Source organism: Zonotrichia albicollis, chromosome 5, assembly GCF_047830755.1.
Source record: "Zonotrichia albicollis isolate bZonAlb1 chromosome 5, bZonAlb1.hap1, whole genome shotgun sequence".
Classification (NCBI taxonomy): domain Eukaryota; kingdom Metazoa; phylum Chordata; class Aves; order Passeriformes; family Passerellidae; genus Zonotrichia; species Zonotrichia albicollis.
Window position 1 is genome coordinate 23,526,309 of NC_133823.1, and position 14,006 is coordinate 23,540,314.

The 14,006-nt window shown below is 38.0% G+C and overlaps 1 long non-coding RNA gene across 1 annotated transcript; it reads left to right on the plus strand.

Annotated features, from left to right (window-relative positions):
* Nucleotides 1-200: 200 nt before the first annotated feature.
* LOC141729030 (uncharacterized) lies at nt 201-10,966 on the plus strand. The gene is made up of 3 exons (XR_012580275.1): nt 201-283; nt 10,290-10,357; nt 10,684-10,966. It is a non-coding gene; the product is annotated as an uncharacterized LOC141729030 (long non-coding RNA).
* The last annotated feature ends 3,040 nt before the right edge of the window (nt 10,967-14,006 follow it).

The window sequence follows — 14,006 nt, forward strand, 5'->3', positions numbered from 1 at the left end:
GCAAGACATTGAGTTGCCAGCAGGTATAACTATGCCATCTCCTTAGGCTGAGGTCATCCTGAGTGGCACATAAAATAGCTGAAGTAATGTAGCTGCTGTAGCACAAGAACTCTGTGCCAGCAAGTTGTCCAAATATTTACCTACCTTTACAGGCAGCTTTTACAGCTGACATGAACTGCTTGCTGCCATGGCTACGCTGTTTCCAGTAGCTGAGCTAGTTCCTTTGAAGCTAGTTTGAGTTTCACTTTAAAACTCTGCAGCTATCTCTCCATATCTCTACAAGGTTTGTGACCTTAGTTACCAATATGCAATTTTTTCTGTTCACTTTTTACAGCATGTAAAACATTGGATTAGAATTAAGTTAAATATATCACAAAATCTTGCATGTAAAACACTATTATTCTGTGACAATGGTAAAGCTGTAAAACCAGATGAATTTAAAGGTCTTTCTCAAGATGTCTTAACAGCATAAACTTCTCAGGATTTCAATTTGTGCTACAGAGAGTCTTTTAGTGTTTAGAATCTGCAAGCATAGTCTGTGCTGTTCCCTTTTGTTGGTGGTTTGTTTTGGTTTTTTTTTTTACTTTCCTGGTATGTATTGCTCCAGATCTAACATAACCCCCTCTTACTGCTTTAACATAATACAGTTCATGTTACTACAGTTAAAGCTGCACTGTTGAACTGTTGAACTGTTGAATGGATGAGATGCTGGACATTGAGTGCTTGCTATCTCTTCACTACTCTGTACCAAACCCAGCTGGTTTTACTCACCCTCCATTTTAGTGAAGCATGTCTGGAAAGACCTGCAAGGAGGGAAGAGATTAATAAAACTAATGTTAATTACTACAATACAAAGCCCCCCATTTTTCAGTTACTTCATAAACTCCTATGTAACTTGCCTGTAGATAGATCATATTTATCAAGATAAAAACAGAAAAAACCTTGTTCAAATTGTTATGGTTTATAATTTGACTTAAATGCCCTATTGCAAACTTCCCTTGTATTGCCTGGTTCTACATATTCTTCACTATAAATTCCTAAACATGTATATATTAAATATTTGTTATTTATTGTTAAATATTTATATATATATACAGACAGACATTCATGTAGTTTACTCTTGAAGGATTAAAGCTGCGTTCCAAACTTGTTACTCTTCATATGAAAGAGATGCAGCCAAGTTGCTGACTATGAAATTCATCTTGCCTGGTCTGGCTTTTGAAAATGTTGGTATTTACTGTAAGGCTTTCTCTACCCAATGTAAAAAGACTGAAATTAACACATGCCATTTAAAACCAGCTTAGATAAATATTTTCTATTCTCTTCCTTATAACTATAGCAGAAGAGCAAGCAACTAGCTTAGTTCTGATATCTTCCCAAGCAAAGTTAAATGAGATGAAACTTACCCTATCAGACAGATCTGGGTTTTCTGAAGAACATGTCAAAAGCAGTTTATTTTCTTTGTCCTGAAAGAGGCAATGAGGTGGAGCTTCAATTTAAAATAATCTGGCACTAAAATTAGTGAACAGTAGCAAACAGTCTCTCACTTTGAATTGAGCCTTATTTTTTCCTCACAGTCTGTAGCACCCACTCAGTTTTGGTATTGAGAGGGGACTCTTACGATCTGGACTGCTGTCATTGGTGTTCTTCAACACAAAATATTTCTCTTGACTGTTTTTAAAGTGGTTCAGTACGCACACAAATAATGTTTTGGCTGCACCAGTTACCAAGTTGAGAAGCTTTTAGGCAGGATCAGTATTTGGAGGAGAATTGCATTCCAAAAAATATCTTATTCAGGCAGCTAATAAGCAACATTGAAAGACATAAGGAAAGTATTGTTCCTGAAGTCTTTCTTTGAGCTCCAGAGAGGGTCATCATCATATTTCCATCTTCATAGCTACATTTATTAAAGTTCAAATATTCTCAATAATTTTAGATGGTGATCTGATATGCAGTATTAGTAGGATGCCACAACTCCATTCATTCAGTGTTGAGTTTAATTATATATTAATAATATATACATAATATATACATGGTATAGGGAGAGCCATACTATTGAAAAATTCTACTCTCTTCCTTGGCAACTGAGAGCTTAGAACTCCTGATGGGTATGATAAATCCTAGGGCACATTCACCAGCACCCACACTTGTGCTACTGAATAATCTCAGTAAATTATTTGAGTAATTGCAGTTGGTTTCGTGGTCTAAACTGATTTAGTATTACTCCCTTCTTTTCTAAAATTGCAGAAGAGACAATTTGTGTGCTTTTTGCCAGCTGCAACTTTCCACTACAGAAACATTAAACTTCAGGTTAGCTTGCCTATAAATACCTCCTTTTTAAAAAATACCATACCATAACATGTCTGCACGACATGTCTATCAATGCTGCCACATACCTATGCACATTGCACTAAGATTTAAGTAATTTTTAGATTCATAGTACAAATTTTACCTGCAGAGACAAGAGAGTAATTGTCAGAACTGCTTGAAATGCAGCAACACAGCTTCTACTAGGAAGAATTCATATAATACAGTAGAATTATTTGCACTAAGAATTCCTTTAAACCTTCTGATGGAAACATTTTAAATTTACTGTTAGTGCATTTCTGTAGACACAAGGCTTCAAACAGGCATCACAAACTCAGTGTCGTTTCTTCTGTAATTAAAAATATTTTCATTTAATAGCTAAATATTTTTGTTCTTTTTCCAAGAACACACCACTGCAATCCAGTGTTTAAGCCAAACATTTTCTTTTAGCTTTCCTCATATCCTTAGCAGCCAAGCTTCACATAACTTCAGTGGATTCAACTCAAGCTTTCCATTATACTTCTTACAAATGTAGCAAAGAAGAAAAGTTGTGTCACACAGTAAATATCAAGTCCTCTCCTGAAAGAAAAATTTGTATAGGAAATAGCATCCTTCAGCCAGCACCTTGCTCCATTAAGGTGTTTCCATAAACTTCAGTAGACCAAAGTATACTGGAAGAGCTCTGAGATTTACCTCATATTGGGGTAAATATGCTGATAATATTCTAAAGTGAAATCACAATGTAGGATGTCTATCTTAAGCAAGTGTGCAACTTTGCTTAAGTTGGGAACATCACAGAGAACTGCAAATGAGATACAATGTGGTAAAAACTAGAAAACACAAAGTAGGTAACCTGATGATTTTTTAACAAAGCAGCAACAGAAATCTGGTCTGCAAATATAATTCTATCAGCTGCAATATTAGAGTCTGGTTCTGGAAGACACGACATGCTACAGTGTGGATCATAGTGAATTTAAACAGGGAAAGGAAATCTTCCTAATTCTCAGTTTTGCTTTATTATATCATTTGGTAAAATTAGATCATCTCTAGCAATTGCTGCCTTCAACGTGCTCCCAAATGAGCTGTCTTTTTTGTGTTTTGACTTTTTTAATAATGGGAACTGAGGTAAAAATTACTTTTAAAATTTAAAAGTTTTTGGTGGAGTCATAGGAATAACATCCAGTGTGAGGAAAAAAGAAGAAAATAGGGGTATCAGATTGAAGGTTTCTTTCTCTCCACCAAAAAAAAATGAGATTAAAAATGTATTTTATCATCCAAGTACAAGTCAAAAAGTACAAGTCAGAAATACTCATTAGCCTGAATTTGCTTTTGGTTACTGTTTTGTAATCCAAATAACTTGAAAGTGCAATTCACCTTAATACTGTTTAGCTATATAGCAAACAAATGGATTTGAAAACTTGGTGAGGGAGTGGCAGGTGGCTAAATAAACACATAGAAATCCCACTGTTTTGTCATATAACAAATTATAACAGCACTTCAAAGTTTTGGGCAGATTCCCTTATATTATGGGTTTAGGGTGTAGCTGTGTGGAAAATTGTAAATGCTGTCTTTTGGTATTTACTTTACAACCCTCTGTAATCTTCAGCAGTATTTATAGCTTCAAGCGGGAAGGAATCAAAATTAAAGAGGCCAGTTTGAGCTTCCTTTGTAATCAAATGCTTTTCCCATTTCTCCTTAAAATAAATGTGCAGCCTGCACATTTGGCTGCCTGAGGAGACCACCCGAAGTGTTTACAAGCCGTGACCTTGCAGAGAAATAGTTCTGTGGAAAAGCACAAGTTGCAGGAACACACAGAGAGGAGTCGTGGATAAACCAGCCGATGCTTTGAGGAGAGAGCGAGTAACTGGGCTTTGAGTTGGAGGGTTTAACTAGCGATAAGAAGGGGAAGGGGTGAGGTTTTCATTCCTGACTCGCTGCGATCTCCACTCACTCTCTTTCAGCAGCGCAGGCCGTGCCCCGGGCAGGGCTGGGCAGGGCTGCGGCCCTGTAAGTGGGCCGGACAGGCCTGGGCTGGACAGGGCCGCGGCCCCGGCCGTGCCCCGGGCCGGGCTGGACAGGGCTGCGGCCCCGGCGGTGCCCCGGGCCGGGCTGGGTACGGGCTGCGGCCCCGGTCGTGCCCCGGGCAGGACTGGGCAGGGCTGCGGCCCCGGCCGTGCCCCGGCCCCTGTGCCCGGCCGTGCCCCAGCAGCCGCCCCGGGGCCGCCCAAGGCCGGCCGGGAACAGCGGGGTCGGGCCAACAGCGGGGCCAAGCGAGGCCGCCGAGCCCGGAGCTCGGCCAGAGCTGCCCCCTGTGTGCCGCTGCCCGAGCCAGGCACCGACCCCAAGGAGTTGTGCGTATTCCGGACTGGAGAGACGGGAGGAAGGGCTGTGCGAGGGGAAGTCACTCCTAGGAGGGCATGGCTGTTGCAAGGGGATGAATCCAGTGCAACTGGCAGCGCAACTGTGCCAGCTAGGCACAGCCAGCGACGAGCACTCAGGGAAATAAGGGCGCCACAATGCAGAGCCCAAGGCTGATGGTGAAAATTTGGCCAGCAGTTACCTGAGAATTACTTCTGTTGTTAAAAAAAAAGGGTATTTGAGAACTGCTTTTAGGTCTCGACTTTGCCCTGTTGTTTACTCAATGCTCAAGGCAAGGTTTATAAAGAGAATTGCTTTTTATTGGACTAACTGCACTTCTTGGCAAAAACAGCTAAGCTTTGGGGCAAACAAAACCTTCAGACTTGTGCAGCTGTGGAAAGGTGTCATGGGTACATAAATTACAGGATCTCCTCTCCCTGCTGCCAAACACGCTTGGTCTAGGACTTGAGAACTGTTGCTACAGAGGGAATATCCCTGGGGAGCAAACTGGGGGAGTTCGAGGTATACAGGAGACTTATCGAGAGAGGTTTTGGCTCTGGACTATCCGTGTAAAGAAAACACTGTAACTGAAACGAAAGTAGAACTGCTAAGACGAAAATTTATCTCCCTTAGCAGCTTTGGGAACATACCAGAGCTGTAGTTGGAAGAGCAGCAGGGTCTGCTGTGAAGGAAACAGAATAGGAACATTTTCCAAAATTGCAAGTAAGAGCATTTGCCTTTTTACCAGCTAACCTAGGTCCAGGTCATCAGATCATAGCTACTTTTCATTTAATTTTTTTTTCTTTATGTTTGGACTGAAATGTCCATTTTGCATTGTGCTTCCTCCATTGCTGAAGCCTTCTCATCTGCTTTATTTCTAAACAGAATGCAGGATCAGAAAATATTTCATGGATAATGGAGCCTAGTTCCTTCCCTGCAGCAGTTAAACAGGTCATATAACCCCATTTGTAAATTTACCAAGGTTTCATCTTAAAACAGGTTTGGGGTTTTTGCCTCCATACTCCTATTGGGAAGCTGTTGCAGCACTTTATGTCCCCAACAATAATGTAATGAAATGAAGGTAACAAGCTAAATAAAATAAGGTAATAAACTAAATAAGATAAATGCTTTTTAGCTTCATCTCTGTCATAGTATGTAGTTTTGCTCCAAAAGATATATTTACTAGGTTTTTACCTAATTATCTTTTCCAAACTGTTAACTATCATCTGGTAATAGAAAATTCCTGTTATTAATTCCAAGGCTGCAGCCATGCACTTTGTACACTCTAACCTCATCCCCTTTCAGTAGCTGGAGTTCAATGACCTGTATGATATTCCAAGCCTTTTCTAGTTTGACACTGCCTCCAGACTTTGTCATCAGAAAATGTCATAAGCACACGCTTACGCTGTACCAAAATTAGTCATGATACTATGTGCTATTTTTAGTCTCCAAGCTAATCCTAGAAAATTCTGCTGTTAACTTTACTCCAAACATACTTTCCCTTTCAATGCAATAGATTGTATTGAAATCAGTTTGAATTTGTGAGGGCAGTAGAGTCTCTCCAACACCAAGGAATTTGTGGTTTTCTTTGTAATTTTGATATGATTTCAGTTAATTTCATTCCTCTAAATTATTATTTTCTCTCCCAGTGAAGCCTTTCTCCTATTGTGGGCTAATTTTTGATGGGCTAATGTATAAATGGTTTAATAAGGTAAACTGGAAAAAAAGGAAAATTGTTTTTATCTGGTAGAAGGCCACTAGGTAGATCTCTCATAGTCTGACATGAAAGGATTTTTTATCCTTCACTGTTTCAAATTTCCATTTACATGGATGTGTTAATTGTTCTTTCCCATGCTGTGTGTTTATAAACCTCTCATAATTTTAAAGTCATCTTAATAGGTTTATAGTTTAATTAGTTACTTCCTCTCCTCTTCCATACTCTGTTTGCTCATCTTTAGTAATATGATGCAATTCTTGCCTCTGCTGTTCAGTTCACCATTTCAGGCAAAGGAACAGATTTTTAGAAAATTTTGTCATTTTAAAAATAAGCTTTGCAAGGAGCAATGTGCTATTAGGAGCAGGACTGGGGTTCCTGAAGCAACAACGATACAGAACTCACTTGGCTGTGTGCCAGATGGTCAGCAAATTCACGGGGGTTGTATCTAAACGGGGGAATAGAAGGAGGAGCCTCCTGTAACTGTATCTCGCTTAAGTTAATTACCGAAATGCCTGGTTTTCCTAGTCTTTGTTACTGGAAGTCACTGATTTACCATAACAATGACTAATCTGTTTAGTCTGAATCGTTCTTCACTATCATATGCTATGTTCTTCAGAAGTAATACTTTTTTCAGTTGTTTATATTATCTTAACCCTCTCAAATATATTTCGTAATTAACATGTGATATTTTTTCCTGTATCTACACCAAAACAGGAAAGATGTGCAGTGTTCTGACTGGCCAGCATTCTAGAGAATCTTGTCAGAATTTCCAAGGAGCACAAGTGAAAATGAAGCTTAGGGTATTCTCATCAGCTGTAGTTCATATGGTACAAATCTTACTCCATAGCAGATATTTAAAATTAAATTTTTCTGTGTTGACAGACCACTGCAGAGCCCAGACATCTGAAACTGCCATCCTTATATCTTTTAATGTGAACAGTAAAACTTTTCATTTAGATTCTTACAACATATATCTCAAAATTATATAAACATGTTATTCTAGGATAAAACAATAATTTCATTGTTTGCCTTACGCTGTAAAAAAGGAATGAAAAAGGATAATTGCAAAATTTTCAAGAAGGAATCTGAACTTCTACTCCTTACATAGACAACTGTATTCTTCTTTGAGATACCTACTGTAAATGATGCCACTTGGCCTTCCCAGTGATAACTCCAGAGAAATCTGATTTTTGGTTAGTAAAGAAAGTATGTTAAGTTAGAATTTCTAAAAATCATGCTTTTAAATTTTGACCACTCTCTGGTAATATGGAAAGCCTTAATATTTTCTCTAGGTTCCGACTCTCTCACATATTTGTCTGTCTTACTCTGTTAACACTATTGGTACAAAGCCTTAACCACAAATCTGGAGCTGTCTCTCTTGAAGCCAGAGAATATGAAAAGGAAGCTCTCCTGGTCTGATGCCTGCCTTTCTCAACAGTGGTATTCAAGGAGATGCAGTAGCTTATTTTACATCTTTGAACACCATGTCTCCTGATGGTTGGTTTCTTTGGTTAATGTCCTGAAATGTAAATAGGAGGTCAGTGTGTACCACGTCTGCTATTTCAGGGACGTAGCTATTAAGATAGAAGAAGGCCTCTGCTTTGCTAGGCACCAGACAAATGGATCAAAAGGGCCCAAAGCCTGTGGGTTTCCTCATCACCAAAGAATGCAGTTTGCTTCAAAGTCTCATTTTAAATCACAGTGAATCAAGGGCTTCAAATATGAGCTCTGAAGTGAGAGATTACAGATTCTGAAGAGAGGACTGGCTTGTACAGATATATCACGCGAGTTGCTATAAATGTTAGGTCTACAAAAGAGCCCTTCAAGCCAGTGGCCTGAAAATTATAGTCTTAGATGGAAAGGGTGAGGCTGAAGCGGGGAGTAGAGGACCTTATCCCAATCTGCCAAACTGTATAGACTCTGAGGAGCATGGATTGTGGAGGAGGGCATGAGTTACATTGTATGGAGACTGTTGATCTCATGTTTTGCTTCAGTCAGAAGATACATCACCGTGTCATCTTGGTACAAGATGCTTGCTCTTTTTGTTCTTTGTGCTATGATTCTTATGTGGTATGAGGCCATAAAAATCCACCTGCTGGAGCTCAGCTACATTTTTTCAGAGCAAATAACCTGAAAAGCTTGCACTGTTTAAAGTGCAGGGGAAAGTCTGTGAGAAGTTGTGTTCTATATGTCAAACAGATTATTCTTCTTTACAAAAGATTTGTCAGCAAGCCTTGTGGTTTGAGCCCTCTCATGACACAGTGTCTGTAAAAAGAAATGACTGGCTTTATAGTTTAGTTTAATGCAAAGTTCAGATTCTACACTTCCCTGATATACACAGACACAGGGATTGTTTAAAGACAGGTGCGTAAGTTGCTTATCTTTGCTTTTTCCTTTCTTCTCTTCTCTTTTTGACAGGTTAACCCATACCTCATTAGTTACAACTTTGGGAAATTTCCCAAGAAACCTAAAAAATTCTCTGAGAAGAATGTGTTTTCTGAGCTAAAAAAGATGCATTAAACTGTACTTCTACGCTTTCAAATTATACAGGAAGATTATGAAGGTCATACTCAGATTTCAGATCTGAATAAAATTTTATAGGCTGCTGTGTAAATACACACAGAGTAGTTCTTATGTGGTTTTTCGTAATAGTTGCTCTAGGCTTTCATCTGGTGCAATTTTCACTGAGTGCCATAATGACAGGTTCCACAAAGGCCCCCTCATTCATTTTTAGCTCTACCAATTCAAAAAAGAAAAAAAAAAACTCGGGACAGACCAGCCAGTATGTAAACCAGACTGAGAAACAAGAACTTCTGCTGGTAAATCCTGTCTCCCCACAATGGGGACTGGTCACTCTAACTCTATTGAAAAACTGTATGTGTAGACAAATATTTAGAATGCAGTGGAATTGAGATGGTGACCAGCACATTAGGCAAGGTGAACGTTGAGTAGCAGCAAGAAATCAATTCATTTTATGGGACAGGTCAGTTTAACCAGATCAAAGGGACTAAGCACAAAGGCTAAGGATCAAATGGAGCCTGCCCCACAGTAGGTAGCTGCCTTTGAAATCATGTTCTGGATGAAGTCAAGTAAGAACTTTACCAAGCTAAGCAACTCAAATCAATGTGAGCTAAAACTAAGTCTAATGAGTTTGATGGGAAGATACTATTCTTAAATAAAAGAATTTTAATAAAGCAGTAAATTTTCCTTATTAAGCAAAGTTAGAATGATTCCGTTAGAATGCACTTCATCTCTGTCCAAGCTATATTTTTTATTTTTGGTTAGTTGGAGGAGATTGAAATCATAAACAGTAACATAAACAAGAAATGTGTATTCTTCAAATCTTCACCCTCACTAACTAAAAAAAAAAAAAGAAAAAAAATTAGTTGAAATATGCATTAAACAATCCTGTGGCAATAGCCTACCTTGTTCTAGTAAGATCATGCTCTCCATTCTGCCTTACTAGCCAGTTCCTACAGAGAAATATTTTAAAGCTGCTTTATCTCAAGGTGTAATTATTCAGGTAAGTTACTGAAATTAAAACTCTACACAGAAGCCTTTGGCTTATAACCTAACTAATTAATCATGCTTCTGCCACTCTGTACAGTAGATTGAATTTAGGTAGCACTCTGTTAACTGCCAGTTGAGATATATAGGTGATATTTACATGTGGCAAGCTAAACCTCAGTGCAGCCATTTTTCCTAGTCAAAACAACTATGGTATTTAATTATCAGGGAATGTGTAAACGCTGGAAGTGTTGAGATGATGTTTGTGGAGCAGTGATGTTTGCCTCTAAAATTGGCTCAGGAAGAACAATTTTCTTGAAAGATGATTCTGTATATGAATGCTTGTATTTCAAGTAATATTGATATCAATTTAATATTGATCATCTGCTTTTATTTACAGACTAACAAGATGGGAGGCTTTGTATAAAGGAAAATTTGGATAGGAATACAGATATTATTCTGCAGAAGGTATGCCTTGCTTTACAAATTCAAAACTTTCTTTGTTTTCTACTTATTTAACTTCTTCCACTTTGCTTCCTATTCAAATATTCCTCCTATTCAAATGTTCTCTTTTTTCCAATTATTGTGAATTTTATTTTTCCTTCTCCTGTAACATCTTGAAAAATTGTTCTGCAGCACAGTTTTCTAGAGAACAAAAGCACACTGCTGAAATGTTCTTTTTCCTGCATGACTGTATTTTATATCATTAAAGCCAACTCTGGGCAATAATGTTAATATGATAAATTATTCACCACAATAAATAACTCTCTATTTTTTTCTCTAATTACTATTAGGCATTCTGTTGAACATTACCAGAGTCCTTTGTGGGAATTAGCTTGCAAGTGAATACAAATTAAACCATGGATTTCAAAGGCCATATACAGACATAACCTTTATAAAGATTTAGAAATGTGGAACAAACTGCAGGCTCACCTGTCATGACCAAATGAAACACAGTGTAACACAGGAGCTGATGCTGCCACAAACCAGGTCAGTCTGTCCCTTGGACACTTACCAGATTATCTGTTAGCTCCCTGTCCACTGCCACTGGGCCTGGTATGTGTTGAGTTTCTGGAGTCTGAAGAGAGTCCAGGTGCTTCATTTGTGTTTTTATTGTGGGGTACAAACTTTAGTGCTCCCTTCTGAAACTGAACATACCGTTCAACAGTCTGACTCCCATGCCTATTGTTGGCTCTTCAGGCTTTTTTTATTGTTGTTTAAGTATGCTTTCAAGAAGAATTTGACATTTGGGACTATGTTTCAGTTCTTTGGGCATACATAGATATGAAGGAAAAGACTTGGTGAGCTGCAAAAGAATTAAAATATGAACTTTCTTTATTTACAAGGTAGCAGATTTACTGGTTGAAAATCAATATCTAAATGCAATTCACTTTTAAATTTTAAATTATTAGAAGTCTGTCTGTTCAATGTGACAGGACTTCTTCCTGCAATTTCTCTACCTGCTTTGGGTGAAAATGCCCATGTAGGTTAGCTCTTAATATTCTTTAAGTTCTCAGCCCCTCTTCCAAAAGACTTCTTTATCCTAGTTATCACCTTAGGAAAACAGGTACTTTGTAGCTTAAATACCCCATCCTTTTCTCCTGCTGCAGACCACAAAGAGTGCACTGTAAAACAAGTATCTCCTTGTATAAAAGATAATACTCAAAATGTTACAATCTTAGGCCAACTTCCCTTGGAATTCTGCTTCAAAATGCAGGTATGAAAATGGCATATGGGCTTGCAATCAATGTTTTAAGTTTGAGATAACACAATTCATAATCAGGTTACTCTAATCCTTTATAACAGGTACATGAGTACAAATGTTTTCCACATAGACACAGAATATTTAGTATATTCATAACAATTTTTAACAGTCATCCAGCTTATCTGATTGGATACTATATCAAATGAACCATTTTATATTGGGAGGAAGCTTGATATGATTAGAACTATTTCGGGCAGAAAGATAGTGCAAGAAAGAAAGATTCATGATAGGGACATATGATTACAGTGTTCCTGAAGTAATGATTCATTTTTACTGAGACATTTTACAGATAGAAATTTCAGAGTAACTTTCCTGAAGGTATATGTCATCTCTCCTAGGTTTTTGCCTCCTTTTCTTTCCATTCCTCATATGATAATGAAAGGACCTCTTTTTATTCTTCTCCTGCCCCAGTATATCCTGAATATTTCCATTCTTCATATGATAATCAAAGGACCTCTTTTTATTCTTCGCCTGCCCCAGTATATCCTGAATTCCTCCAGGGCATCATTCTTGGTATTATGGTTTTTTTTCAGGATTTCTTCCCTCAGTTCAAAATTTAAGCTTTTCTGAACAGCCAGGTACTAGCCTGGAACCATTAGCTAATATTGATGAATGAAATGTCAGATTCTGGATCCAAGCCCATCTGGTCTACTTGTTGAAGTGTTTGCCCAAGATTTTTCAGTCTTTTTCAGAATAATCCCTGATCTCTTTCCATGGGTGTCCCTTGATATCTCATTTAGCTACTGGGCTGAAAGCCTCTTTAAAAGGGCTAAAACCTTCAGCTCCTTTTGATTTGATTAAGTGCACTAATCATCTGTTCAGCTTGAGTCAGAGTGAGATCCAAGTGCCAGCACTTCACAAGCTGTTCCCTGTGTCACTCTGACCACAAAGCCGCAGTAAAGTCAGGCTGAGACCAGCACCTGCCCAAGGCACCAAGGTGGGAAACTGCTCCTTGGGAACCAAGTCAGCTCTTAGTTAACAAACCAGCCAGCTGATTGCTGCTGCTGCCACCTTCAACCGGAACAGGGGACACAGGAAGTGACCAGATCTAGGGTCAAGGTATCACCAAGACAAGGTGCAGCAGCTCTGCTCTAAACTCTGGTTGGTTTTGTATCCCACTGGGGATTGAAGCAGTTATTCTGGGAAAACATGAATTCTGAGTTCCTTAGAGATGACTCAAAGAAAATATTTCAGTTAAAATTGCTTCAGAGTTGCACATCTGACAAATAATTCAATATTTTTTGCTTTTAGGAAAATGTCTGTAATTTAATTAAATATTTTAGATTAGAGAAGGGCTTTCCCTGCTCTTGAGTTGCTGTATTTAAGCACCTTTTTAACCAAATTAGAAATGTGTTTTGAGTCTCTGGTAACTTTGCCCTTTGGGTGTTCTCTACCAAAATACATTTTATAATTCTGTACTAGTAAATGCCACTATGGTAGAATAACTTTATTGAAAGCATATGACATAGTGATATTTTGGGTGTATAAGGAGTCTTTGGTTTCAAGGCATTTTCCTCAAATTAAGCAACTATGGTAAAAAGAATAATTATTCATATGTTACAGAAGGAGAAATTGAAACACAGAATGACAAGCCAAAAAACTTAGTAAAAAATTTGTCATGTAGTAATTTTGCATATCTATTTAAATATTCATTTTTCAAGGATGTTGGCATCTGCAGGGCTTCTGTGTAGTCCACCAAAACTTATTTCAGCAAGTCTGATACTGAAGAACAAACAGTGGAGTATAATGTATAAATTACTTTTTTTCCTCCCAGTACACATTTCATGCTCCTAAGTCCTCTTTTCCAACAAGCAGACTATTCTTTTCTGGAAACCTTCAATATTTCACTTTTTCAGTGGTGATTCATGCAAAGCTACATTTCAAAGTTAATGGTTCTGCAGCAACTCACCATCTATCTTACAGTATCCACCAGCACAACACTTTTAACACTTTCCTACAGAATGTTTTTCCCATCTTTTGAAGTTGTTGTGGGCAACATTCTACTTAAAAATTATCTTGTAAGTTGCTAACTCCATTTAGAAAAAAAGTAGAACTTTAAATTACATGCATTTTTTTTCAAAACGGCTAAAGCCAACTAAAGCAACCTTTCTGAAAATTTCTTTAGAATAAATAATTCCTGGGGTAAATATCAGTTGGATTCTCAACATATGCCAAACTTACATTGGCAATCAGATAGTGTGGCTGTTACAGCTCTTTCCAACAGGTGGGTGTTCATATGATACAATCCTCTAGTCAGCAGTCCAAAGGTCTTTTCAAGATGAGATATATATTTTTTGTCCTAAACATGTTATTCTTGGAAGGTGGATTTGCATGTTGAGAACAATAAATTAT